Source organism: Agelaius phoeniceus, chromosome Z, assembly GCF_051311805.1.
Source record: "Agelaius phoeniceus isolate bAgePho1 chromosome Z, bAgePho1.hap1, whole genome shotgun sequence".
NCBI lineage: Eukaryota > Metazoa > Chordata > Aves > Passeriformes > Icteridae > Agelaius > Agelaius phoeniceus.
Window position 1 is genome coordinate 5,781,873 of NC_135303.1, and position 27,618 is coordinate 5,809,490.

Here is a 27,618-nt window from a genome sequence, read left to right on the forward strand (position 1 = left end):
TGCTCACACCAGAGGCTGGATATTCTGAAGCTGTAAGTGCCAGTTGTGTGGGGTGCTGTCTTTAGTGCAAGGCAGAGCTGCAAGTTTTGCAGCAGCCAGCACTTTGCTGTTGCTGGCTGAGGATGCTGGGTGCCAGAGTCCTGCCAGGCGCTCGGCATTTCCTCCAGGCAGCGACCAACGCACTTGGCCTCTGACCTGTCACCTTGAGGCAGCCCAGGGCTGGTGCTTCTGGGAGAGCATCTGGCTGCTTGACTCAGGGCAGCTCTATCTCTAGGCTTCTGCAGTGCTATGGCCAAGGGCAAAGCAGGTAGTGCTGGAGGTGGCAGGCCTTGGTTTGCTTGTTTTCCCTGTTTGGAAAGGTGTGCTTGGCTTGGGAAAGCGGTCTGCACTTTCTTGGAGTAGTTCTTCACTTGTACAGTCTCTTTTGGGCCAGCTGTCTTTTGGCTTTTGATAAGCTGCAAGGGGAGGATTGTGTGGTCCATGCAGCTGTGGGGGGGCCACTCTTGTCCCTCCTAGGCAAAGAAAGAAAGTGTGGAGTTGCCAAGCCTTCTTGTGAAGCCAAAAGCAGAAGCGGCCAGTTTCTGTAGAAGCATCTTTTGCTGCAGTCTGCAGCTTTGGCAAATGCCTTGGAGCCTGCAGTGGGGGTGAAGCTGCAAGTCCTTGAGCGCTGTCTTGTGTTGCTGGGAAGAGGAAGGCCATCTTGCAATGGTGCCTGCTGTATCTGAAGTGACATGGGCACTTTGTGGGGGAGGAGCTGCGTGGGCCCAAGGGACGCAGGGCCGGCGGCCTTGAGCTGCTGAAGATGAGGCAGCGTGTGGCCAGGTGGCCAAGAAGGCCAAGGGCCTGGTGGCCTGTGTCAGCAGCAGTGGGGCAGCAGGAGCAGGGCAGTGAGGGTGGCCCTGTGCTGGGCAGCGCTGCGGCCACCGCTGCAGTGCTGGGTGCACTTGTGGGCCCCTGGGCAGCAGAAAGTCCTTGAGGGGCTGCAGCGCGTGCACAGAAGGACAGGGGAGCTGGGCAAGGGGGTGTAGCACAAGGCCAGTGAGGAGGTGCTGAGGGAGCTTTTGCCTGGACAATGGGAGGCTCTTGAGGGACCTTCAGGCAGACGTCCATCCATCCCTGCGTGACAGTGCTCAGCACAAGGGCTGTTTCACCGCCAAACATCCCCTCACTGCATCCTAGGCCTTTAGACACTGGAGGGGGTGACCTTTCCATCTTGTGCTTTGTTGGCTGGTAGTTTTGTTAAGAAGAGAAGGCCTGTTCATTTTCCTTTTTGCAGCAAGCAAAGATGCTTCTGGACAACGTTTTCTGCCCCTTTTTCAGCCCTGGCTGGGATTGTGATCCAGTTTCAGTTTTCTACGTCTGCAGCAGCAGGAGCCAAGGCGTTGCTGTCGCTTTCCTACTTTTGCATTTCAGTGCTTTCAAGCACTTAAAGCTCCCTTTTGCCAAGCCAACCTTCTTGCTGATAGCAGCCAGGGAGGAAAATCAACTTCGTATCCATCTAGAGTGCTGCTGAATTGGCCCATTTGAATTTGGTAGCTGTGAATTCGAAGCCCTCTTTCACCATGAAATATGTACGATTTTTCCTTAGTAGGTGTGGTAGTAGATGTGAAAAGAGATGAGATTCTGCATGATAGGAAATGGCCTGTCCCTCATGCTCCTCTCTTCTGACAGATGACAGAAGCACAAGCCATCTCTCCCCTGGCTCCCGCTGCTCCTGGACAAGAAGCCAAAGAGGAGCAGGCTGAGCTGCATGACCGCCAGCCTCCATCAGTGCTCACACCAGAGGCTGGATATTCTGAAGCTGTAAGTGCCAGTTGTGTGGGGTGCTGTCTTTAGTGCAAGGCAGAGCTGCAAGTTTTGCAGCAGCCAGCACTTTGCTGTTGCTGGCTGAGGATGCTGGGTGCCAGAGTCCTGCCAGGCGCTCGGCATTTCCTCCAGGCAGCGACCAACGCACTTGGCCTCTGACCTGTCACCTTGAGGCAGCCCAGGGCTGGTGCTTCTGGGAGAGCATCTGGCTGCTTGACTCAGGGCAGCTCTATCTCTAGGCTTCTGCAGTGCTATGGCCAAGGGCAAAGCAGGTAGTGCTGGAGGTGGCAGGCCTTGGTTTGCTTGTTTTCCCTGTTTGGAAAGGTGTGCTTGGCTTGGGAAAGCGGTCTGCACTTTCTTGGAGTAGTTCTTCACTTGTACAGTCTCTTTTGGGCCAGCTGTCTTTTGGCTTTTGATAAGCTGCAAGGGGAGGATTGTGTGGTCCATGCAGCTGTGGGGGGGCCACTCTTGTCCCTCCTAGGCAAAGAAAGAAAGTGCGGAGTTGCCAAGCCTTCTTGTGAAGCCAAAAGCAGAAGCGGCCAGTTTCTGTAGAAGCATCTTTTGCTGCAGTCTGCAGCTTTGGCAAATGCCTTGGAGCCTGCAGTGGGGGTGAAGCTGCAAGTCCTTGAGCGCTGTCTTGTGTTGCTGGGAAGAGGAAGGCCATCTTGCAATGGTGCCTGCTGTATCTGAAGTGACATGGGCACTTTGTGGGGGAGGAGCTGCGTGGGCCCAAGGGACGCAGGGCCGGCGGCCTTGAGCTGCTGAAGATGAGGCAGCGTGTGGCCAGGTGGCCAAGAAGGCCAAGGGCCTGGTGGCCTGTGTCAGCAGCAGTGGGGCAGCAGGAGCAGGGCAGCGAGCGTGGCCCTGTGCTGGGCAGCGCTGCGGCCACCGCTGCAGCGCTGGGTGCACTTGTGGGCCCCTGGGCAGCAGAAAGTCCTTGAGGGGCTGCAGCGCGTGCACAGAAGGACAAGGGAGCTGGGCAAGGGGGTGTAGCACAGGGCCAGTGAGGAGGTGCTGAGGGAGCTTTTGCCTGGACAGTGGGAGGCTCTTGAGGGACCTTCAGGCAGACGTCCATCCATCCCTGCATGACAGTGCTCAGCACAAGGGCTGTTTCACCGCCAAACATCCCCTCACTGCATCCTAGGCCTTTAGACACTGGAGGGGGTGACCTTTCCATCTTGTGCTTTGTTGGCTGGTAGTTTTGTTAAGAAGAGAAGGCCTGTTCATTTTCCTTTTTGCAGCAAGCAAAGATGCTTCTGGACAACGTTTTCTGCCCCTTTTTCAGCCCTGGCTGGGATTGTGATCCAGTTTCAGTTTTCTACGTCTGCTGCAGCAGGAGCCAAGGCGTTGCTGTCGCTTTCCTACTTTTGCATTTCAGTGCTTTCAAGCACTTAAAGCTCCCTTTTGCCAAGCCAACCTTCTTGCTGATAGCAGCCAGGGAGGAAAATCAACTTCGTATCCATCTAGAGTGCTGCTGAATTGGCCCATTTGAATTTGGTAGCTGTGAATTCGAAGCCCTCTTTCACCATGAAATATGTACGATTTTTCCTTAGTAGGTGTGGTGGTAGATGTGAAAAGAGATGAGATTCTGCATGATAGGAAATGGCCTGTCCCTCATGCTCCTCTCTTCTGACAGATGACAGAAGCACAAGCCATCTCTCCCCTGGCTCCCGCTGCTCCTGGACAAGAAGCCAAAGAGGAGCAGGCTGAGCTGCATGACCGCCAGCCTCCATCAGTGCTCACACCAGAGGCTGGATATTCTGAAGCTGTAAGTGCCAGTTGTGTGGGGTGCTGTCTTTAGTGCAAGGCAGAGCTGCAAGTTTTGCAGCAGCCAGCACTTTGCTGTTGCTGGCTGAGGATGCTGGGTGCCAGAGTCCTGCCAGGCGCTCGGCATTTCCTCCAGGCAGCGACCAACGCACTTGGCCTCTGACCTGTCACCTTGAGGCAGCCCAGGGCTGGTGCTTCTGGGAGAGCATCTGGCTGCTTGACTCAGGGCAGCTCTATCTCTAGGCTTCTGCAGTGCTATGGCCAAGGGCAAAGCAGGTAGTGCTGGAGGTGGCAGGCCTTGGTTTGCTTGTTTTCCCTGTTTGGAAAGGTGTGCTTGGCTTGGGAAAGCGGTCTGCACTTTCTTGGAGTAGTTCTTCACTTGTACAGTCTCTTTTGGGCCAGCTGTCTTTTGGCTTTTGATAAGCTGCAAGGGGAGGATTGTGTGGTCCATGCAGCTGTGGGGGGGCCACTCTTGTCCCTCCTAGGCAAAGAAAGAAAGTGCGGAGTTGCCAAGCCTTCTTGTGAAGCCAAAAGCAGAAGCGGCCAGTTTCTGTAGAAGCATCTTTTGCTGCAGTCTGCAGCTTTGGCAAATGCCTTGGAGCCTGCAGTGGGGGTGAAGCTGCAAGTCCTTGAGCGCTGTCTTGTGTTGCTGGGAAGAGGAAGGCCATCTTGCAATGGTGCCTGCTGTATCTGAAGTGACATGGGCACTTTGTGGGGGAGGAGCTGCGTGGGCCCAAGGGACGCAGGGCCGGCGGCCTTGAGCTGCTGAAGATGAGGCAGCGTGTGGCCAGGTGGCCAAGAAGGCCAAGGGCCTGGTGGCCTGTGTCAGCAGCAGTGGGGCAGCAGGAGCAGGGCAGCGAGCGTGGCCCTGTGCTGGGCAGCGCTGCGGCCACCGCTGCAGCGCTGGGTGCACTTGTGGGCCCCTGGGCAGCAGAAAGTCCTTGAGGGGCTGCAGCGCGTGCACAGAAGGACAGGGGAGCTGGGCAAGGGGGTGTAGCACAGGGCCAGTGAGGAGGTGCTGAGGGAGCTTTTGCCTGGACAGTGGGAGGCTCTTGAAGGATCATCAGCATCTCCTGAATGCACCCAAATATTTAGCCACTTTTCTACTTTAATATCCCCCCCTCATTTTTCTTGGGGTTTTTTTCGTTTACTTGTAGGAAGAGTCCTCTTCATTTTCTTTCATTTTCAAAGAAAACTATTTGTTTTCTTCATTTTTTTCTGCTGTCTTTTTGCACTTGTAGTTGGTCTGTTTTAATATTAATTTTCCATGTGTCACTTCTGCTGAATGTAGTATTTTTGCATGAGAACACATCATTCTGTGCCAGGACCTTTGAACATAAGGAACTGTTGTGGTTCTAGGCCAGGCAGTACGGCCTTACAAATCCATTTGATCTTAGCAGTGTCTGTCCCTTTTTGCAGCCCAGGCATTCAGTGCGTGTTGTGTTTGGGAATTGAGCAGGAAATCAATGCCCTTGCATTCCAGCTGCTCCTCAGAGATCACAGGAGCTGGGAGTGCCTGGGCTGCCTCTCTGATTCCAGCCACTTTATCACCATCAGTGTGGTCATGTCCAAGAGAAGAACTTGCCTGAGCACAGATGCACAAAGAGTGCAGTTCCCAGTGCAATGCCCTGGGTTTGATCCCTTTCCATAAGGACCTACACGCTCCAGATTCCCCAAGAGTGTGGTTTATTGAGGAGCAGGGTTGCTGCTGATCAGGGCAATGGCTAACCTGTGTTGATGTGTGCAGCAACACAGAGGACAGTAAAGTGGGATCATAGTAGTGAGATCTATCTATCTCTCTATCTCTGTATCTATCTATCTGTCTATCTATCTAATCTATCTATCTATGTAACATTTACATAATTGAGTCTTCCTGGCTCTGGTCCCAGGCAGTTGGAGGTGCAAAGCTCACCTAAAGCATCCCTCTCAGGAGAGGATTAGAGACATGTTCCCTCCACCAATTCTGGGCAGGCAGAGATGTTTCCCCCTCCAAATATGTTGGGTTTTCCCTTTAGAGTTGTTTTCCTCCTCCAGCCTCTTGTGCCCTGAAGTTGTCAGTTAATTCTTTTAATTTCTGCCTGTCCTAGAGAGGGGCAACAATTCCATGTTTAGGTGGTGTTTGGTGACTCTGGTCATACATGCCATGCCATACATGACACATGGTTTCCTTCACTGGCATCCCCAGGGCTGTGTCAGTGCTTTTGTTAAGGGGGCCTTAGGAGAGTGTCTGTTTCTGCTGCTCAGAATTCTCAGCTGACAAAAGAGGGAGAAGAAACACCTTGGTCCTCCTCCATATACTGAGGTGGCCATAGAGGGTCTGTGATGTCCATCAGAGATCTTTGCATGCATCCTTATCTCCTGAATGACCCGGTGACTTCTAACAAGAGTGTAGATGCCAGGAAGGAGGAATGCTGGTGCAGGCCTGAAATGAACTTGAACTCCAGAAGTGTCTCTCACAAGGAGTGAGCTCACCCAGGAAGCCACCTGTAGAGGCAGGATGAAGAAGTGGGAGAAGGCGGGGTGTCAGTCACTACTGAAAGACAAACAGGACATGGCAGAAGCAGAGGGAGGCCCTCAGCAGACCCTTGAGAAATGCCACACCTTCCCTGTCAGCTGCCTGAGAGGCTGTTGAAGCTTCAATCCCAGATGGACCCTGATTGTAGGGCCAGGGTCACTTTGGAATCTGTGCCTCCCCTCAAACAGAGAATGACCCAGCAGAGCAGCAGCACAGTGCTTTGGGAATGTGTGAGCCCAGCAGTCTTTGAGTCTTGGCCCACAAAGGTCGTACGGGAAGTTAAAACCCATCTTCTCTTGCTTTCTGTGCAGGTGCTTCTAGAGAAAGAGCAGGAGCAGATTGCTTCAACAGAGATGCCATGGCAGACTCAGGGAGAGCTGTTCCCAGCGCGAGAGCAGGAAGAGCAGCTCAGGCAGCAGGTGGAAGAGCCACAGGAGAATGGCCAGGTAAGCCTGACTGGCCAGGGGACAGAGGGAAGGGCAGGAAGAGGGGCATAAAACCAGAGCTCTTGGGACTGAGGAGGCCAGGAGTCCCACAGGCACTGGAAGCACAGAGCCTTGGAAGCTGCAGAGATCAGCCCTGGGACAGAAGGGTTTCATTGGAAGCAGATGTAGGTAGGGAAGCAGAAAGAAGTGGCTGAATAAATGTGATTTTGAGGCTGCAAGAGGAAAAAGCTGAGCCTGATGGCAGCTCCCAGTCACTTGCTCTGCATTTGTGTGTACAGAAGATCCAGGCAGAGCCACAAGCAGAGCTGCCCGAAGCTCAGAGTGACATCGTGGCAGTAAAGAGAAAGAACAAAGAAGACATGAGAAGAATTCAAGAGGAGAATCTCCATCAGCAGAGGGGCGATCAACAAAATCAGGTGAGTGAAAGAGTGGCAGGCACTCCACTCATGAAACATCCTCTCTCTTGTTTTTTAGAGAAGATGAAGGAACAGCTGGATGCAGAGCTTCAGACAGCTCACAGTATGGTCAAGGCAAGGCAAAAGAGGCTGGAGGAAGAAATGAAAATCATCAGAGAGGAACTTAATTGCTTCCGTCAGTCTCTGCAAAAGCAAGTGAGTGAAAGAGGGATGCAGTCACTGCAGTCACCAAGCTGGTGGTTTCTGCCTTTCTTGCCTTTCCACTCAGAGCAGCAGGGAGTGGGGTGATGCCTCTGAGTGCCGTCCTGCCGTAGTGTGTATCACAGTCACTCTGAAGGACATTTCCTGGTGTGCTGATTCTCCACTGCTGCCCTTGACAGGGAAACTTGTCCTTTGGCCTTTTGGCCAGCAGTCATCCAAATTGATTCCTGCTCTCCTTGTTTCTTGAGGTCTTTTTGCAGTGGAACGTGGTGACCCAGCTGGAGGATTGGAACAAGCTGTCTGTATCCCTTGTCAGTCTGTCCTTTGCCTTTCCTCACAGTCGATGATTCCTGGCTGACAGGGACAAGCTGGAGTCTCTGACTGCTTTGTTCTGTTTGACTTGAGGTGCGAGTGTTGGCATCTCACCGGGCAGCCTGCGAAGACTTCCAGCGAATGTCTGGCAATGAAGGACCCCAAGTTTGCCATGAGGCACAGGAACAGTGCCCACCAGAAAGGCTCCAGGTGCAGCACGTCATGGGCTCTGAACCTGCTGCCGCAGCAGCATCACCTCGAGGAAGCCTTACTGCCAAACCTGGAAACTCAAGCTTGGGCACTTCCTTCATGTCCCTGGAAAAGCAGACTGAGGAGAAGTACCTGGAGATACTGGGTACGTCTGTGGTGTTTCTTGTCTGAGGGACAGTGTCTTGTGTGCAGGTGTCAGTAGAGCTGTACCAAATGCTCCTCCTGAGTTTGGTGTCACAGGGCCATTTAGGACTCCCCAGAGGAAGTGCTGTGCTCCGAGGCAGCGAGAGAGTGCTCTGGGTGTTCCTGCTGCCTCTGAGGGCACCTTGGACTGGCTTGGGTTTGCCTGAGCTTGCCTCTCTGCTAAAGGCTCAAGCAGGGATTCTTCTTGGATCAGCAGAAGGCTGTGACCTAGCAAATGATCTAGGCAAGTGCTGTGTGCTAGTGGCCACACTGAACAGAATTTTTAGCTTCCTAAATTCTCCTTTGTCTCCTGACTTCCAACCAGTCATCAGAGCAAAAAAACTTCACAGAAATAGACTGGCTTTGGAGTTTTGTCTTTTTGGTTGGGGATTTTTTTTGGCCGGGGGGGGGTGGGGTTGTTTTTGTGTTGTTTATTTTTGGTGGGGGGTTTTTGTTGTGTTTTTCTCCATCCTGAAGGAGCCCTTCTGCCCCACGTCTTACTGATGTCATTTTTATGACTGTTACTGTTACCACTACTACATCTGCAGTTTATTTTCATGAGAATGCTATCTTTTTGTCAATAAGAGCTACTTTGAAAGAACATCAGGTTACAGGACAAATAGAGAGCACAAGGTGTTGTCCATGTGCCCCTGAAGAAAAAACAGATACTTTGATAACAACCTTTATTTAATCTTCTAGTTTTATGCTTATCAAGATGTGTCCAAGAGACACATCCAAGTGGCGTGATCAGATAAAAGTGTAATGCAGGCATTTCTCAGGAGAGAGCCTCCAGCCCAGCCATGCTCTATTCCCCAGATCCATGGCACTTTTCCATACCCGATTCCCACTCTTTCCCATGACTGTTAGAATCCTAGCCATTGGCCCAAGCCCTGCTCACATCAGTCTCTAGGAAAACACATCAAGTCCTTTGTGATTCTGCAGCACAGCCCAATCAATCTGCTTCTTGCCCGGAACAGCTGCCAGTGCTGTGCTCTCAGATAAGACCTGGTGGGGCTGAGACCAGAGCCCGGTGGATTCTGTGTCTACCATCACCTGTTGGGACAAAAAGGGCACTGATCCACGCCTCGGTGGGGCTGATCTCAAAGCCCATCCTCTTGTGTCCTGAATGGGGGCAACAGCTTGTACAGGGCTCAGGCTGCCTCTGCCTTCTTCCCACTGCTTGTCAGTGCTCATGCTTGGGCTTTGCCAGTCCTCTTGTGCTAGCTGCCCTGTCCCTGAGGGCTGGAGGGACTGCAGAGGCTGGAGCCTTCCTTAGCTGGGAGAGGGGCATCTTTCAGCTCAGCCTGCCCATAAAGGGTGAGGGTCCTGATGCTGAAAGGCCCGTTGGGATCAGTTATAGCATGAGCTGCTCTCGTTTACAAATGGGAAGGAATTCTTTTGGCAAACTGCTGAAAGGTGGGCAAGATGACCTCCTCTCCTGCAAATGCATCTCCCTGTGCTTTCTTTCCTGTCAAGAGAACTCTTCAAAGGACTGTACAAAATCAGGCTCTGTGCCAGCCATCTGTACTGCAGGGCTGCCTGTCCTGTTGCTGTTGTGCTTGTTGTTACCCAGCTGACCACAAAGGGCTCAGAGCTCCAGACACTGGGGCTGCCTTTTGTATCTCCTGAAAGCTGGGATCTCTGCTTTAAAGTCAGCATCCTGCATTTTGTTTCCCTCAGGGACAATGGTGAACCCCATTGAAAATCCTGTAATGAAATACACTGAGTTGGAATATATTGGCAGCGGGTGAGTCCAACCACAGTTACTTCTACATAACCATGGGCCAGGTGTATTTCTGGTGGAATGTCTATCCAGCGTGAAGTCAGGCCAGCTGCAAAGATGTTCACACACTGGGCATAGATTGTCCCATCTCTCAGTGCTGCTCAGAATTGGTGAGTGGGCTCAGAAGGCATTGTCAGAGATACTCCTTGCTGCCAAGGTCTTGCCTGCAGCAAGGAACAGGACCTTGAAGGTCTCCTTGTCTCTCAAGTGTAGGACAGCTCTGTGTTAATTTCTTTAGCATTTTTTGTATGTCTCAAAATCATACTGCCCCACTAATGAAAAAAGAAGAAACGTGCTTGCCTGAAAGAACAAGCTACGCCCTATCAATACTGTGAGATAACAGTTCCCGGGAACATTTCTTTCCCCTGGTTTGCAGAAGGAAACACTCTGTGGTCAGGGAAACACTCTGTGGTCAGGATAGAAACTGCACAGTTTAGAAAGTGAAACCCAAGAGGAAAGACTAAACTCCCTTTAGAAGTTGAAGCCCAGTGCTTCAGGAACAGGCCCAGTGCCCATGCACTTGAGAGGAAAATGCATCATCTGCCTTCTGGCAGAGCCCTCCTGCATCCTGCAGGTTTTAGGCATTTACAGCACAGATCTCCTGTGTGGGCTGGCTTTCACTGCAAGATCTAAATTGCTTCTCCTTTCTCTGCTTCTGTTTTATTTCTAGGAGTTTTGGAGATGTTTGCAGAGCACTCGACAATGCCACAGGGAGAGAGGTAAATGTCAACAGCATCTGCAGTCTCTGCTGCTCTTGAGGGGCTTTCCCCTCTGGTGTGAGCTGTGGCTGGAGCTTTGGGCAGAGCTGTGCTGAAAAGGCACAAGAAGCACAGACTGGTGCCAGCCTGCAAAATACATTTGGGACTTTGTCCTCCTCAGCTGCCGGAAGGAAGGCACGGAGGGCAGCGGTTCCTTTCAGAGAAGGACGCGCTCGCTCGCTCTCCATTGCTAAAACAAAGGTGGTGCCTTCGAGCACCTCACTGCTCTTTGGGGCTACAGCTTCAGAGTCCTGAATTCTCATTTCTGGCTGCCAGCAAATACATCTGAAAGTTCCTGGTAGTTCCTTAGCCACCTGCAGTGCTGCACTTGGGAACTGCACATAGGGAGAGATCTGCAAGGTGTCCCTAAAAGCCCTAAGCCCTGCCCATAGCCCAAGATGTACCCACAGAGTATTAAGGCATGGATTACTTCTTCTGAATCCCATCCAAAGCAGCAGAGATTGTGATCAGAGGTTTGTGGGTGATAGCTGAGACACCACTGTTACCAAGTGGTCAAGGCAAAATGTCAGTGGCCCCATGTGTCCTGCAACTGGCCCCCAAAGGAGCCGAGAAATGGGCTGTTGGAATGTCAGTTCCTCATGACTGCAGTGCCTCATCACAAGGCAGTTTGGCACAGCTCAGCTGTGTCATTGCAAAATCACTTGCTCCATGTGCGTTGTGGTCTCGTGCCACCAACTTCTCAAGTTACTGATTTTCAATGTCATTTTAGGTGGCCATAAAGATAATAAATCTTCAAGAACTGAGGAGGAAGGAACTAACCGTTAATGAAATCATGATCATGAAGAAGTGTAGGAGTCCCAATGTTGTGAATTATTTAGACAGGTGAGAGATCATGGTCTTATGCCATGGATGTGTGTTTACATACAGAAAACATGAGAGGTTAAAAACCCCCTTTGGTCAGTGGCAGAAAGTAGAGCTGGTAATTTTTATTTATTCATATTTCTCTACTCATCTCCAACGGATGAGAAGAGAGTGCATCTTGTCTGCAGGAGTCTTCCCTGGCACACCTAATTTGAAAATGATTCCAAAATTATTCAAAGCCTGGATCAGCTGTATCTTCCTAAGTCAATAGACTCTAAGTTCACTGCCTCGACATTTGTTTGGGGTTGATTTTTTAAAGTTTCTTAAGTGCTGATGAACCATCCTAAAGTGGATTTCCCTTGGATTGTTGCCCCTCTTTGCCATTGCTGTGCATGCCAGGAAGACTAGGTGCTTATTTCCAGAAACACCATGCCCGACAGGTTTTTTATCTGGGCTGTTTCTAAACTGCATTTTTCACTTGCTGGACATCTCCTTTTTCACAGCTGTGCCCTTCTCTTTGAGACTGCACAGATTGCAAACAATGCACAGCCACGAGGGAATATCTATTCCTTTGATTCTGTCCTTGTCACAAAGGCATCTGGAAATAAGAAACCTGGAAGCAAAAAATCAACCTAGCCATGCATGTTCATCTCCATGCCCTTGTTTCCTTCTTTCAGCTACTTTCTGGGCGAGGAACTCTTGCTGGTTATGGAGTACATGGATGGAGGCGCCCTGACCGATGTCATCAGCAAGACCTACCTGTCTGAAGATGAGATGGCAGCCATCAGCCGGGAGGTCAGCAATCCCATCTGTGTTTCCGAGGGCTTGGGCAGGATTGTCTGGGGAGCAGGGGCTCAGAGCTGGAGTGATTTCCTGTGCCAAGCTTTGTTTCTGTGTTGCTGCTATGCTATGGGCAAGTAAAAGCACCTGAAGTGAAAGGCCTGCCAGTGCCCCTGCACTCACTGTACTCAGTGCCAGTACTCTTATCTCCTCCGGTTGTATTCTCACTCTGCCTCATGTATTTGTATTTGCTGTTCTCCACTTTGCCTCTCTAAATGTTTGCCTGGAGTCTGTCTTCACTGCATTCCTTGCCTGTGAAAGTAGAGGTGCTGGCGGCAGGATTTGAAACAAGCAGCAAAGAAAAAAGAAAGAGACTCGTTTCTCTCAGTCCTCAGCTAAAAAGGACAGGAGTGCAGCCCAAATGTTCTTTGCTTCTGAGCACATGCACTGCAGCAGGAGTCATCCTGGCTGGTTTGCAGGGAACACTCTACAAGAGCAGATGCTGTTGCTCTTTCAAAAGCTGACATGCCTTTCCTCAGAAAGGTCCTGCTCTGCAAGTGTTGGAGCAGCAAGCTCTTCCTCTCAGTGGCACTGTGTTCTGCCATTACTCCCCATTCCCCTGGAGAGGGAATCTTTTAGATTCTTTGTTTCCTTTCTTGTGTGATGAAATCACATCACTCATTTTTGCCCTCCTGTTCCTGTTTTCTCTCTCAGTGCCTGCAAGGACTTTATTTTCTTCACTCAAAGCACGTGATCCATCGAGATGTGAAGAGCGAAAACATCCTTCTCAGAACCGACGGCTCTGTCAAGCTGGGTCAGTATATTCTTGGTCAGGTGCAGCATTCCAGGGATGTGGCTGTGGGGCTGCTTGGAGTGACAGCCAGCTCCCCAAAAATGCTGCTGGTGGCAGCGCAGGGACACCCGCTGTGAGCTGAGGGCACAGTTGCAACGTGCACAGAGGTAGGACAAGGAACAAGCAGGCAAGAGTGGCCTTGTTCTGTGTGGGTCCCTTCCAGAGGGAGGGAGCTACAAGTCTAAAGTTTCCAAAGAACAAAAGCCACTGCTGGAGACAGTGTAAAACATGGGGGGATTTTAAAAGTCGCCAATGCCAGGAGATTCAACAGCACATTTTCAAACTTCTACTGGGGAATTCTTTTGCTTGCTTTCCTAATTGCACAGAATCCAAATAAAACCAGTATTTTGCTTTCTCCTCAGCTGATTTTGGCCTCTCTGCTCAGCTCACCCCTGAGCAGAGCAGACTGTGCTCAGTAGCCGGGACTCCTTGGTGGATGGCGCCTGAAGTGGTGACAGGTCAACCATATGGCCCCAAAGTGGACATCTGGTCTTTTGGAATCGTGGGCATTGAAATGGTAGAACAAGAACCTCCTTACTGGAACCAAAGTCCTGACATGGTAAGGAGCAAATACTCACTGATCCCACTGTCTTTCTCACCTGTCCCATGTCCTGCGTGCCACTGGACAAAATCCCATTGCCATCTGCTGGAACTACTTCCACCAAGGACCCCTCCTAAAAATGTCCCTGCAACACATCAGCATCTGCTCTAGTTTTGGTTGCATCAGTGGGGGAACTCAAGCCTTACCACATGCAAACAAACTCCATTCTCAGGCAACATTTTCCTTTGGGTTATAAGTGCTTCCAGTTCTTTTGTCTGTGGAGATGGTCCCAGTAACAGGAAACAAGCATCTTAGAACTGCTGTTATCTTTCCATAAATGAAGGAAGGAAACCCAAACCCAAACCCAACAAAGTTTCTAAAACTGTGGTCTTTAGAGAGGAACCTAACCCCCTGTGCAGTTTCTTCGCACTGGGAAACATGCCTGAAACCTGGGCATGAGGCTTTAAAGGCCACAGAGTTTCTTCTGCTTCTTGTGCAGTGCTGCTGAAACACTCAGTGAGCATGTTTCTCTCCTAGCCCAAGCCACATTCTCCATGTCACTAAGCCAGAGCCTGGTGATGTGGAGAGCCTGCCAAAACTTCCTGTTTGTTTCCTGGCACTTTCTGGGATGGGCCTACCATTCATGCATTGACTTGAGTCAATGCTCATTGAAATGAGCAGAGGGTGACCGTAGGGATGGCACCTCTCCTCCTTCTGACCATGACAATTTTTCTTTTGCTGCAAAATGGGAAGCTGCAATTTTCAGACTGCTGAGAGACAGAGCTGCAGGTGGCTCCTGTGTGGCCAAGCAGGCATTTTCATCCCAATACATTTGTGTAGGCATCTTAATGTGTCTGTGTTGAAGAGGAGATTGTAAATGTTTGTTTCCTTCCCCGGGGATTAACTGATGGATTTCCTTTCTTTTCTTCCAATTGCCATTGTTTTCAAGAACAGCACAAAAAGCTTGATGAGTTTTGTTCTAAGGCAGCTGTGCTTAAGCGACCAACAAGCACTGCAGAGATGCCTTTCATGTACTAATCCTTGGAATTGGTTAGTATAGCAAAGTCCATCTTCCAAAAAGCCTCTCAAGCTGGTGTGAATCCTCAGAGAAGCAAATGTGCTTTTGCTGATGTACTTCCCACTAACTAGATCAGTCAATGAAATACCTGCCAAGGCAAGATCTGCGGGATGGTGGAAAAGCTGTGGCTGCATCGGGGTTTGGGGTTTTGGTTGGTAAAGGAAAATCATCTCTGGGTCTCTGCCAGCACAGAAACTGGCACTGAAGAACAGAAGTTAAACAAAGGGATGTGGAAGAGCACTTAGAGATGTGAAAGCAGCAGGTGGAACCTAGTGTCTCCTTTTTCCCCAGGTTAAACACCTGATAGCCGTAATAGGGACCCCACGGCTGCGGCAGCCACACCGAATCTCGCCTTGCCTGCGTCACTTCCTGGGCTGCTGCCTGCAGAGAGACGAGGAGCAGCGCTGGTCTGCCGGGGAGCTCCTGCAGGTAAAATGTGAAGGGGCTGCAGGTGAAACAGGCTCTGAGGGATGGGCTCCTCCTCCACTCAAGTCCAAGGCATCAGATGAGCCCCCTTCCTCCTCACCTCCACTCTTGGAGCTCTTCAAATGAAAATGGTGAGGAATCCTAGACTGGGCTGGGCTGGCAGGGCTCTGTAAAGGTCCTCTGGTCCAAGTGTCCTGCAAAAAGAGCAAGGACATCTTTAAAGAGATCAGGTTGCTCAGAGCCCTTTGCCACCTGACCTGGAATGGTTGCTGGGATGGGGCACCTACAAGCTCTTGGGGCAACCTGTGCCAGGATTGGACCATTCTCCGAGTAAACAAGGTCTTCCTTAGATCTACTCTGATTAGATCTCCTTTGTGTTTAAAAATATTCACCCGCATCCTATTGTAACTGGCCCTGTTAAAAAAGATGTCTTGGAAAGTGGCAACAAAGTCTCCCTGGGGCCTGTTCTTCACAAAACTGAATAACTCCACCTCCCTCCATATTTCCTGAGAGGAGAGCTGCTCTGTTTTCTGTTTCTGTCACCCTCTTTTGTAATTTGGTGGGTGTTGAGTTTTATCTAATGGCAAAAGAATTGAAGTAGAGCAATGCAGGCTACAGAGACATGAAATGGTGGTGGTGGAACCCAAGGAAGCCAGTCCCAGCTGAGCAGTCAGAGATTTGCCTGTGGGCTGGAGGGGCTGTGGGGGGCTCACTGGGAGCCTCTGAGGGGCCCTGCTTTGTGCCCCCCAGCCCACCCTTAGAGGTTTCTGCCACACAAACAGGGACTGCTGGGAGGGACTTGTCCCAGCCCCATCTGCTGCCTGGCACGCCCAAGCAGACGGGAACTGTGCCAGGGTTACTGCCAGGTTGTGTGGCAGAGAGGGAACTGCAGGGCCCAGTGCCACTGGGCTGGCCCTGCTGGGAAGGAAGGTGCCATCCAGCACACAAGGGGCAGGGCATGGAAAGGCAGACTCTGCTTTCTGTCCCTGTGGAAATCAGCATAGCACCTGTCTTACAAAGGCAGGGACCTATGTCAGCCATTGGAGTTTCCTGCAAGGAAGAAAGGCCAGGGACAGAAAGCACCATTTCTAGAGCACTGGCAGGGCAAAAATCCCAGCAAGATGAAGACATCACAATAAACGGATGAGTGGGATTCTGGGTCACATTTGCCTGTGATGCCAAGGTCCTGTATATTTGGGATGACTGGGGAGCAGATGGTCCCATTGCTCCTCTTTCTGGGTCTTTCTAGGAACTAGATGTATCCTGATTGACTCTCTGAAGCACTGAGCTTGGAAAGTAATGGTTCACTGTTCTTTGTTGTTGTTTTTTTTTTTTTTTTTCCGGTGGACAGCATCCATTTGTAACTTCAGCCAAGTCAGCATTCATCCTGGCACTACTCATCAACTCAGTGAAGAAGAAGAACCCTAACCCTAAACCCTAACCCTAACCTTAAATGCTAACCCAAACCCTAAGCCTAAGCCTAAGTCTAAGCCTAAACCAAACCCTAACCCTAACCCTAACCCTAGGAGATAAGAACGTAACAATCACGTCAAGATGTTATCTCTGTTACCAATTTAGAGTAGGATTGTAGAGTAGGGTTGTTGAAGAATTTGTAGAATAGGATTATAGATATTAGGGTTGTATTTAAATAAAGTTTCTGAAGCATCAGCTCATTTGGAAGATTCTCCTCCTTCTGACCCCTTCAGAAAATTCAACATTTCCTTCTGAATTACCAGTTGTTTTTTATTGGTGCTAAGTCACACTTACGGCTTCATAAGTGAGGAAGGCTCTTCTTCACTCACCCTCTCCAGACCACATTGCCTTTGGAATATGACCCACTGGCTGCTTTTGGCACAGCTGTGGTATTTCTAGTTGAGGCAGAAAGGGCAACGGCATTTGCAGGAAAAACCAAAGGAGGAGTGGGGCAACCAAGACATCCTGTGCAGATTCAGGCACTGAGCTGTGACTGGAGAGCATTTGGGCTCCTGCCACTTGGATTTGGATCCCTAAATGCAATCTCTTTGGCTGGAGGAGAGCCTTGCTCAAGTGAGAAAGCAGAAAGATCAGAGAGGGTGCTCAGCAAGGTCTCCTGTGGTGCAGAGCTGTCAGCACCTGTGAGGTGAGAGCAGGTGTGAAATACAAAGCTGTGTTTCGTGTCAGGTACAAACAGGCGACGCGTGTATTTGTGAATGCGAAATGTGTGGACCCCGACAATGGGAGAGCTGTGAATTCTAAGAATAACTGAGGAAAATAAAGCATGGGAAAAGGCCTTTGAACCTATCTTTTGTTTGCAATTAACCCTGGTTGATTTAGGAGCATTGGAATTGTGTTAAGGATGTTGCTTTTTGCTTGTAGTTAATCCCTAAAGAGCTCTGCAATAATAACCTTTTGAAGTATAATTTTAGAATATTACTTGTATCCTTGAAACTATAGCTTTGGAATATATATAAAGGAAATATGCTTATCTCACGCCTTATTGAAGCAGGGAAAAAGCGCTTGAGAAAGGAAGATGATCATCACCTCAAGGATTTATGGTTTCGACCAAAGGGAAGCTGGACATCACTGTTGTTAGGTTTATAGTCTCTGCAATTAAAAGGTGGACCCACATCTGGGGAGCTGGACTCCACCAGATGGGATTCATCTTTCTTCTTTCAGAAACCGGACCGCCACCATCTGGGATACTCCTTTTGAGATAGATCTTGAGAAACTAAGATCACAATAGTGTATAGAATTGTGATGTAATAATTTGGAATAAAAATTGCTGTTGAGTAAAAAATTGGCAATAGAAACTGCTGAAAAAGCTGATGAGTACCCCTATAAATACCTGTAACACTCAACTATCGGTGTGCAGTTAGAGGGAAAACTTCCCCCACTGTACCCAGCGCTGTATATTCCTCATACTTTACCATCTTAAATAATAAATTGATTGCTGCTTGAATATTGGCCTAGTCAAGCTTCTTATTCATAACACGGGCCCGGCCTTGCCCCGGGTGGAGCCCCAGCAGAGCCCCGGCAGAGGCGGGAGCAGGCTGAGCCCCGGCAGAGGCAGGCTGGAAGGAGGCCCTTGGAGCTGCAAGAGGCAGCAGCCGGGCCCTGGGTGCCTGTTCCTGGCAGCGGGCGAATCCTGCGCTCTCAGAGCCCAGGTGGCAGCTGGCTGCTCCCGAGGGGAAGCGCAGCCGTGCTGGGCACAGCCCGGCCTGGAGGCATTGGCCGTCTGGAGTGTGCCCAGGAGCAGAGAAAGGCCAAGGGCAGCCGAGGGCCGCTGGGCTGGCTGAGGATTCCTCCTCTTCTGCCGGCTGCCCTGCAACTCCTGGCCAAGGTCAGCAGTGTGTGCAGCACTCTGGGCACCGGGGCAGGGAGCCGGGCTGCTCGGCAGGCTGGAGCACAGGGCAGCCTCCTTCAGGCCCGGCACTTCTGCCAGGGGAAGTGAGGCCAGCGTGAGGCAGGGACAGCTTGGCAGGGCGCGTCTGCAGGAGCCAGCGCCTCACACAGCTCTGGGAGGAAGCGCCTGCAATCCTGCAGTTCTGCACTGAGCCAGAGCAAAGGTGTGAGATGGAGAGTGTTTGGCAGAAATATTCAGGCCCACCAGGCCAGCCTGCTTTGTGCTGTCTGGCACAGAGCAAGCGCTGTGCAATGCAGCTCTGAGCCGCTGGGAGAGAGGGAATCAGGGATGTGCCTGAGGTGAGTCAAGGGGTGCGGCTGCGCTGGTCTCTGGGTGTTGAAAGAGTGCCTGGCAAGCTCACCAGCCTAGCTCGCAGTGGAGGGGCGCCTGCCGGACTCGAAGTCCAGTCTGTGCCTTCGTGGGTCTTGGCCGCTCCACAGGCACAACGGCAAAGCGCACGGAGAAAAGAAGGGAGGACTCCGAGGTCAGTTGGAACAAGGTTGGGTTTATTGAGCCCAACCGGGCGAGACAGAACGGAGCGCAAACAGGTCAGGAGGGGAGCCTCGGAGACGAGAAAATGTGGATGCCCCCCACTTATAAATGCAGGGGGGTGGGCACAGGTGGAGACTTACAACAAACCAATCAAAGTACAGAAGGAATAGATACATTTCTGAATGACAGGCAAAATCATCAAATGAAGCAAGCTCTGGGGAGGGGCCCCTGACCCTTGACCAATCACCCGACGTTCTAGGAAGAAGAATCTAGAAGAAGGGGAAGGGAAGCCGGGTGATGGAAAGGGGGCCTGGGGTGGAGAAAGCAAAGATACATTTTCAAAACCATAGGAACGGGGGAGGGACTAGGAGATTGGCAGACAACGATCTGGGATAGGGGAATTCCGGGCAGGACCACTGACAGATGAATGGGGAGGAACTGGGGCAAACCAAAAACAGGACACAACAAAGGGGCTAGCTGAAAATGTAATTAGCATAACTGAAAAGTGCAGATGAGTTGAGGGGCCAGCTGGGAATACAATTGGGATAGTAAAAGATTGCATATTTTAGTTAAGATTTTTAAATGAGGTAAGAAGCTAAGTTAGTCATATAGCTAGCAGAAATCACGTACCTTAGTTAAAGAGTACCAATATATTAGGAACGTAAAGCTAGCAGTGACAGGGATCAAGGAAGCAATTGTGAAGAAGCAGAGACCATAGAAATACCTTGCTTTAAGAATAATTGAACAGTTAGGAGAGGCTTGGACCATGAGCAGCAGGTCAAAAGGTCTTGCCAACTGGCCATGGGAGAAGAGTTCACCATGAGGAAGATGGCTTTCTTCCTCCCATACAACCACTCCTTCATTTCAAAATCCCACCAAGCCAGTTAAGGGAGTACAATGGTGCAGCTGTAACAGATATTCAGCTGATAAAAATATGAAGCAGGCAGGTAATAATGATGTATTATGGATCTTTAGAAATGTAACGTAAAACCTTTTCTGTAGAAGTAGAGAGCAGGAGTCTGCAACTCCATGCACGTGTCATTGGAAACTTGTTCACATGTGTCCAGTGCTGCAATAAATCCCCTTCTTTTCTACTATAATTAGTTGAAGAGTCGTCTGTCCGTGCTTCAAGGGTTATGCTGGAGTAGTGAAGTGATTTGGAAGGGAGCAGAAGAGTTTCAGCAGGCAATTTTTGGAAGAGATGGAAGCCTCTTGTGACTGAAGGGAAAGCCATTTGGAATGGAGTAGTGATCCCAAAGTCCATACAATACTGCACCAAAGGATTAGACTCTTCTCTCTTCAGGACCTTCTAACTGATCCTGCCTAAGTTCTGCTTCTACTGAATATCAGCCAGGGCTCACACCTGTGTTGCAGGGCTGTTCTTCCTCTCAGTACTAATGGCTTAGCTATGTCTAGCTGACATATTGCTTACCCAAGGTTAGTCTCTTCCATATCCCTTAGAAAAGGATTTTATCTTAGATCCCCAAATTTTGCATGCATGCCTGCATGCAAAAAAACCCTACAACACAAACCTTCAGGAGAATCATGGCATAAAAGCAGATTCCATTTATCAAACCCACAATAACTACATTAAAAAGTGGGTGTATGAGCCTTTCTTCAGAATTTTCTCAGTCATGGCTCCTGAGTCATTTTAACAAGTCCAGATTACTTAGCAAGAGGTAATTAGTCATGCATCCAGCTTTCCAGCAGGTGTGTAGCATTTTCTCCAGATAACTGGTGCCTGGACATTGCAACCAGCTTGTGATTTGTGTCTGCCCACTTCTTTTCCATGTTCTGAAAAACTAAGAGCAAGTTGAGCCAAGAGCAATAGTATTCTTGTGAGTGCATCTGAATACATTTGACAGCGACACCTCATCCTATTGCCTATATTGTCCCACGGAAAATTCCTTGCTCGTTTTTCTCTGCCACCAATGGGGATCTGCAGCCCCTGCCCGGCACTGCTCCTTGGGGCTTGTCAAGGCAGAGGCGATGCTCTGGTGCACCTGGCGCAGGTGAGCCTCGGGCCCGGGCAGGGACCCATGTTCCGAGCTGCCGCGGATACGGCGGCGGAGGCGAGCGGTGCCGCGGCCTCGCTGGGAAGCCGAGCGGCGCCCGTGGCGCTGCCTCCCCGGGCAGGGCTGTGCTCTCAGCGCCGCCGGGGCTGCCGAGCAGCGCTTTCCACGCGCCTGCGGCTCCGGAGCCAGCCCCGCAGCCGCGCTCTCCCGAACCGCACTGACCCGCGCCCATTCTCGGCCCGGCTGCAGGACTCCCCGAGCCGGCCATCTCCCCTCTTTCCGAGGCTCAGCCCGTCCCCGGCTTCTGCCCTCTCTCCAAGGGCTGTCTCCCCTCTCCCGGGATGCCCCCTCACCCGGGCTCTCCTCCCTCTGCCCGGACTCTTGCCCTTCTCCCAGGGCTCTATCCCCGTTCCCGGCATCTCCTCTCTCTTGGACTCTCCCCGCTCCCAGCCTGTCCCCCCTCTCCCTGGCTCACCCCTTCCCGGGGATCGCCCCGGCTCCCGAGCTCTCTCTCTGCTCCCGGGCGCTCCCCGCTCCCGGAGTCTCTCCTCTCCCGAGCTCTACCCCGTCTCCCTGGGTCCTCGCCTCTCTCCTGAGAGCTCCCCCTTCTCTCGGACTCTCCCGCCTCTCTCGGACTCTCCCGCCTCTCTCGGCATCTCCCCCTTCTCCGCGGTGGCTTCTCCCTCTTGCAGGTTTCCTCCCCTCTCCCAGAGTTCTACCGTCCTCCCAGCATCTCTCCCCTCTCCCGCTCACTCCTCCCTCTGCCAGGTCTCTCACCCCTCTGCCGGGATCTCCGCCCGTTCCCGGAGCGCCCCATCCCCTGGCCGCTCGCCGCCCGTCCCTCGCCGCCTCGCTCGGCCGGGCCGCTCCGGGGCCGCGCTCGGAGCGCAGCGGGGCCGGGCCGGGGCCGCGTCAGCTCCGCCCCGCGGGAGGAGCCGCGACAGCGCCCGGCAGCGGCCCCGCGCAGGCGGAGCGGCCCCGGCTGCGCCCGGAGCTGTGCCTGGGGCGGGGCTGCGCCATGTTGGGGCTCGGCCGGCCTCGCTCCGGACACGAGGAGCTCCGACCTGTGCTCGCTTTCTACCTTCAAGGCTGCCGGATGCCTTGCACTGAAGCTGGAGTGCCGGGCTATTCCGGTCGCTTCTGGTCCTCAGCTGAGTATTGCTGGCCGGGGGTCTCTGTACAAATGACGAACGGGGTAGGACTGCTGAGGAACGCGCCTCGACCTGTTTGTTTTCCAGCATCAGTCTCATTCCATGGTTATGACCATGGGAAGATGCCAGCAGCTCACGTCCCTGGCAGCAGGCAAAGAACTTAATGGTACAACTTACTTGAAAAGTCTTTTGACCAATCATACAAAGCAAAAGCCTATTGACAGTGGTTGCTTCTTTCAAATACTATACCTGCTTGTAAGCCTTAAAACACAATGCACAGAGCTCCATTATTAAGCTTAGAAGTTCCTAATATCTTGCTGGAGATACTTTTCTATACCTTAGGGAGTCATTCTAGCCAAGTGTTAATACACTGGTGCGTCAGTATTAACCAAGTTCGAATAAGCAGCCCAGCTCAGCTCCACGGAGCAGCCTCTGGACTGACTGACAGAAGCTCACAGGCAATGGGAGCTCTCCTCAGATGCAGACATTGTATTGGCTCAGAGTCTGGGGGCACAGAGATAGACCAATGAGGTGTCTCGACCTGGGAGTTTTGAATGGGCTATAAAAGGGTGCCGGAGGCAATAAACGAAGCTGTTTGCTGATGACCAAAGGGAGTTCCGTTGTGTGTTACATCTCAGACATACGAACATCCCGGATTCTACAGTAATATACACAAACCATTGTTCTATTTGTCCTTACTTTTCTACTTCTTATACAACTTTTCTGCTGACAAACCTTATGCCTACTGCTTAGCTCTACCTGCAGTTCTGCTGTCTCTGAGGTCTGTCTTTCGCAGCTTTCCCAAAACCCTCCGATTTGAAGGATTCCCACAATTTCCCCTCTCGGTACAACTAAAAAGAAACCTTTGTAACCGTGTCATTTATTAACTACCTTGTGTTTCATAGCCTTACTATAATATACCTGCTTCTTACTTGCTTATAGCATCCTTTTTGCTCGCGTTAAGCCTTGCTATATTCCAACACAGCAATTTTAATGCTGTGAAAGTCCAGTCAGTTCAAAGGGCATAAGTCGTGTCTGATAGCAATTACAAGTCATTGTTCCAAAAAAGTCTCGTCTGTTCCAAGGTCTTAATTCAAAACCTTCCTCCATGTCTATACCTTCATCCGCCATCTGTGTGAGATCTTGAGAACTCTCTGTGAATCCATTTCCTACCTCTCTCTCTCTTGTGTGATAAAAACTTTGATAGTTTTGTCCATCATTTGTCGCACATACTGACGTCTGCAAGGTATTACTACTAGTATCGCTACCAAAGCACCCGACATACAGAGACCTATTTTACAAAGTTCCCTTTGCCAAGGTGCAAAGCTCCATCCTTGGAACAAATCATCTAACCATGACCCACCATCTTCTATAATTGGAGCTGTCAAATCTTTCAGCTTTTGTATGCTTTTGTGGATGGATTCAGAGTGATCAGACAGGTTCATGCAACACAATCCATCAAATTCCTCACAACCATGTCCATGTGCCAGTAAAAGAAAGTCAATTGCTGCTCTATTTGGAAGGGTAGCATGCCCAACAGTGTTAAGATCTATCAGCATATCACTGATTACAGTACATGTGGCATTAGTTTGCTTACTCAGCCAACATCCAACCAATCTGATTGTTTCGATGCCATTGCTGAAGCCAGCTGGGGTAAAACCAAACCTGCTGAAACTCTTTTGGCTGCATTCCAAGGCACAAAATCCCTTTTACACTTTTTATGATAGTGATGAGCAGATCTTGTTCCTCTCTGTTTCTTCTTAATGACTGCTTTAGCAGTAGGTGCTACCACAGTGAGCATTCCAATGCTACCTGGGCCACCTTCAAGGCGTGATGGGATGCCCTGCCAAGGCCTATCTACACAGCTGAACCAATATCCTCTTGGTAATTGTTGCGGATATTGGTCAGTCTTGGAAAGCATATCCCAACACTCTGAATAATTACACCAAAACCTTGAATTTCTGTATGCAAAATAATGGGGACTAACGTACATTGGAGGATCATCTTCTCGCTAATCATTAGCTGTAAACGTAAGGCAGAAATCCATTGTTAAAGGACCAAGGATGTCTTATTCTTGGGGCTCAGGTAGTGCTTTGGGAAGTTCTTTAGCCCAAATGTTCAAATTCAATGCAGAATTGTTCCCATTGTCAATTTCACCAGGCTTACTATTGAAGTACTTTTTGACCAAAGGCAAATTCTTTACTGGCAAACTGACTAGACAGGTTGAGAAAGGCTTTCTGCTACCAAATTAGACAAACATATGGTATCCGAGCCTGCTGCCTTGGCTAAGGTCACCCAAACATTTGGTTTTGGTTGTTCCACAGGCAAATCTACACTACAAATAGACGACAAATCTGCACTACAAGAAGCAATTAAAATCAACACCGTTGTAACATTTGATTTTGCAGCATCCTTTTTGTGAGCTAATTGTTGGCTAAAGCTCCTCCCATATCCTTCTCAATTCAAAAACATTACTTTTGAACTTTAATAAAAATTAACCAAACAAAACCTACACTTTTTCCAAAAGAGCTCTATGAAACCAACAAGTGACACATTTATAAACGACATAAAATCAGAGTTTGCAGGTTCCACCAATGAACAAGGAATGTCAGGTGCGACCTGTAGTAAACCCCATAGATTTAGGAAAAGCACCATGGAGAATATGAACAATAGGAATGCTGAAACAGCAAAAGAAAATTCCTGTTTCCCTGTCTTCTGCCCTTAACCTATCTCTGTAACCCTATAAGGCAATGTCATGTTAACCCCTTACCATTGGTCAAGCTTGGATCCTTTCCAACCCTATAAAAGAAGCATACTGTACCCCATTAGGGGAGAAAGAAGAAGAGCAGAGACCCTTCACGGACCTCCCCAAGTAAAGCCATCTCCGTGGAACAGCCTGCACCTTCTCCTTCTCCTCTCTCTCCGTCTGCTGCAGCCTCAAGCCCGGGGCACCACTACCTAGCAAGCAAAGCTGAAATCCTAAGAGCTTGCAATCACTATAGAGCTGATAATCACCATGCTTGCTAGATGGTAGCCCCGCGGCGTTGGCATGAGCGAGCCAGCCTCGGGCACCCAGTCCCTACCCAGGGACTGAGCTCCTGAGCCCTATTGCTCTGCTTTATAATAACGTCAATGAGAGGTTATTACTCCAGATCCCTGGCTAGCTCTGTGATGTTCCAGAGGCAATGGCAAGAGTGGGGAACTGGCTAGGCTAGGGTTTTGCCTGAGCCAGAACCTCTAGGCCAATTGCCTAGCAGCGAAGATCCCTGGAGGATCAACGAGGACCAGGCGAAGGAGGCAGAAGAGGCTCTTCTGCAGTGTAAAGTACAGCAAATTTATCAGGAGAGGCACGGGAAAGGTACATAGACGCGAACACCCTAAAAGCAAGCGGAAGTAAAAAGCACTCCCAGCACCCCTGTGCACGGGCTTTAAAAATCTTTCAAAGTGGAGGGTGGACACCATATAGTAACCAATAAGCGACTCTCAGGGTGTGGTTTCGAGGGCTACAACAAATCAGAACAAGGGGAGGAGAGAGGGTTGGGATAGGGATTGGATCTTAGGGTGAGGGACAGGGAACTTTCTGGAACAAAGGGTAGGGTTTGGGCTGATGGATGGGCCAAAGGGGCCGGGTTGTCTTGACAGGGAAAAATCCGGGAAGGAGGGAGGGGATTCCTTGAGGGACGCCTGGGTAGGAGGGCAAAACACAGGGGAGAAACTAACTGTAGTAACTCAGGGGGTGCTTGAACATAGCACAAGATAACAGAAGATTTGACTCAGAAACTAACACACTGCAACACAGACATTCAGGCTTTTAGCAGCCTAAAGGTGGCACTATTAGAAGCCGCAGCAGCTGGTGAAAGCCATCTCTCTCCTTCAGGTTCTTGCTGCGTGGGAAGGGGCTGCGAGTTGTGGTGGCTGCACTCCCCCTTTGCTGGGAGGGTGATCTGTACCAGGGGAGAACAGAAAGCTGCCATGGTGAGCAGAAGATGCTCAGAGCATTACAGTTGAGAGAATGGCACTGCCCCTGAAGTGCAAAAAGCTTGAAAGCATATAGTTCTGTGCAGAATCACTGTACAAATTTTCTCTTCTAGAACGTACCCATTTTAGTATTCTGTAGATGAATACTCTGGGTTTTACAGAATACATGGAGTTTTTTCTTAAGGTTTTTTGGGAGAACTCTCAAGCTTATTTTTATTTGCATTTTGCATCCAGCATGTATACAGATTTTTTTTTAATTGTTCCTTTGTAAATACTTAGGGAACAAATACCCAAGCATTTTTCAATCCTTTGAGATATTCTGATTAATATTCTTAGAAAGAAAACCTTGTTGAACAAGTGTGAAAACGGAGAGGGAAAACAGTAGAAAAGTCTTTTAGAACAGGGCATGTAATAGGTAGGTTCTGTATCCAAGGGCAGAGACCTCAGAATTGTTTTGCGTTGTTCATTTGAGTTACTCATGGCAAGCTTGCATACCAGTCTCTTTCTTGCCTCTGTGCTCTCTATCTGTTTTTTCAGAGCATCTCTAATTCTGTCCACAAATTTGATAAAGCTTTCATGTACTCCTTGTTGAATATTCGAAAAGTGTTGGGTAGGGATGGAGTCATCTGGGGTAAGAAGTAAGGAGGTTTTTGCTGCAAGTGCCACATCTTGTAATGCTTCCTTAGCTATCAGCTTGGTCAGAGAGTTTCTGTAAATCCCCTTCCCCAGCCAGCTGTTCAACCATAAAATCTGACTTATCAGCATTTGTAGAATATGAGTCTGATAATGTTTTGAATTGTCTTTTCCAATGCCTTTTCCATAAGATATATTCTGCTGGGGAAAGGAGGCAGTGAGCAATATTTTTAATGTGATGAGGTACTAAAACATGTGCTGAGAACATAGCTTCTAGGAAATTTCTAAAAAGATGTGAACTTCTGCCATCTTCTTTGGCTATATTTCTTAATTGTATGAGTTCTTATTTGAGTTAGGCTCCCATGTCTTTCTATTAGTGGGGTCGGGCGCAGTGGGGGCAGGGGAAGCCGTGGTAGGGGTAGGAGAAGCAGCAAGAAGGGTGGGGGGAGCTGACTCCGTGGAAAGAGGCACTTTTGCACTTGCAGATAATGCACAGGATGCTGCAGTATTCGTGTTTGGCGCGTCCAGGCTGGGGAAGGGGGGACCACTGGAACCCTGCAGGTGCGGAGGTGGTGGGGGGAAGCGGCGAGAGATTGCAGGGAAAGGGGCAGAGGATGGAACAGCGGCAGAGCTGGGACCAATGGGACCCGGAGCCGGAGGGCGGAATTCCAGGGAAAGATTGTTACCAGTGTGATTAGGATTTGAAGGGAGGTTGTCTGTCCCTGCTGCAGGAGGTTGCAGGGAATGTGAGCTATCTCTGTTGGCTTTCTCTATGGCTTTAGTTATAATGTGGAACATAGGAATGAACTGAGTTACAGAGAGATCTTGGTTAGTTTGGAGTTCTATATCGTGTTCCCAACTTTGTCCCAAAAGAAGTCTTTAGTAATGATGTCTGTGTTAGTATCTGGAAACTGGGAAAGAATGCATTTTATAAATTTTTTCAGGTTTGCTTTTGAAAGATTACATTTAGAGAAAGAAAAGTTGTTAGAAGATAGGATTTCTAGGATTACTAAGTATAAATCCCTCTCATTCTGGGATCCTTTCAATGTACAAAGTTTTGATCCCATGTT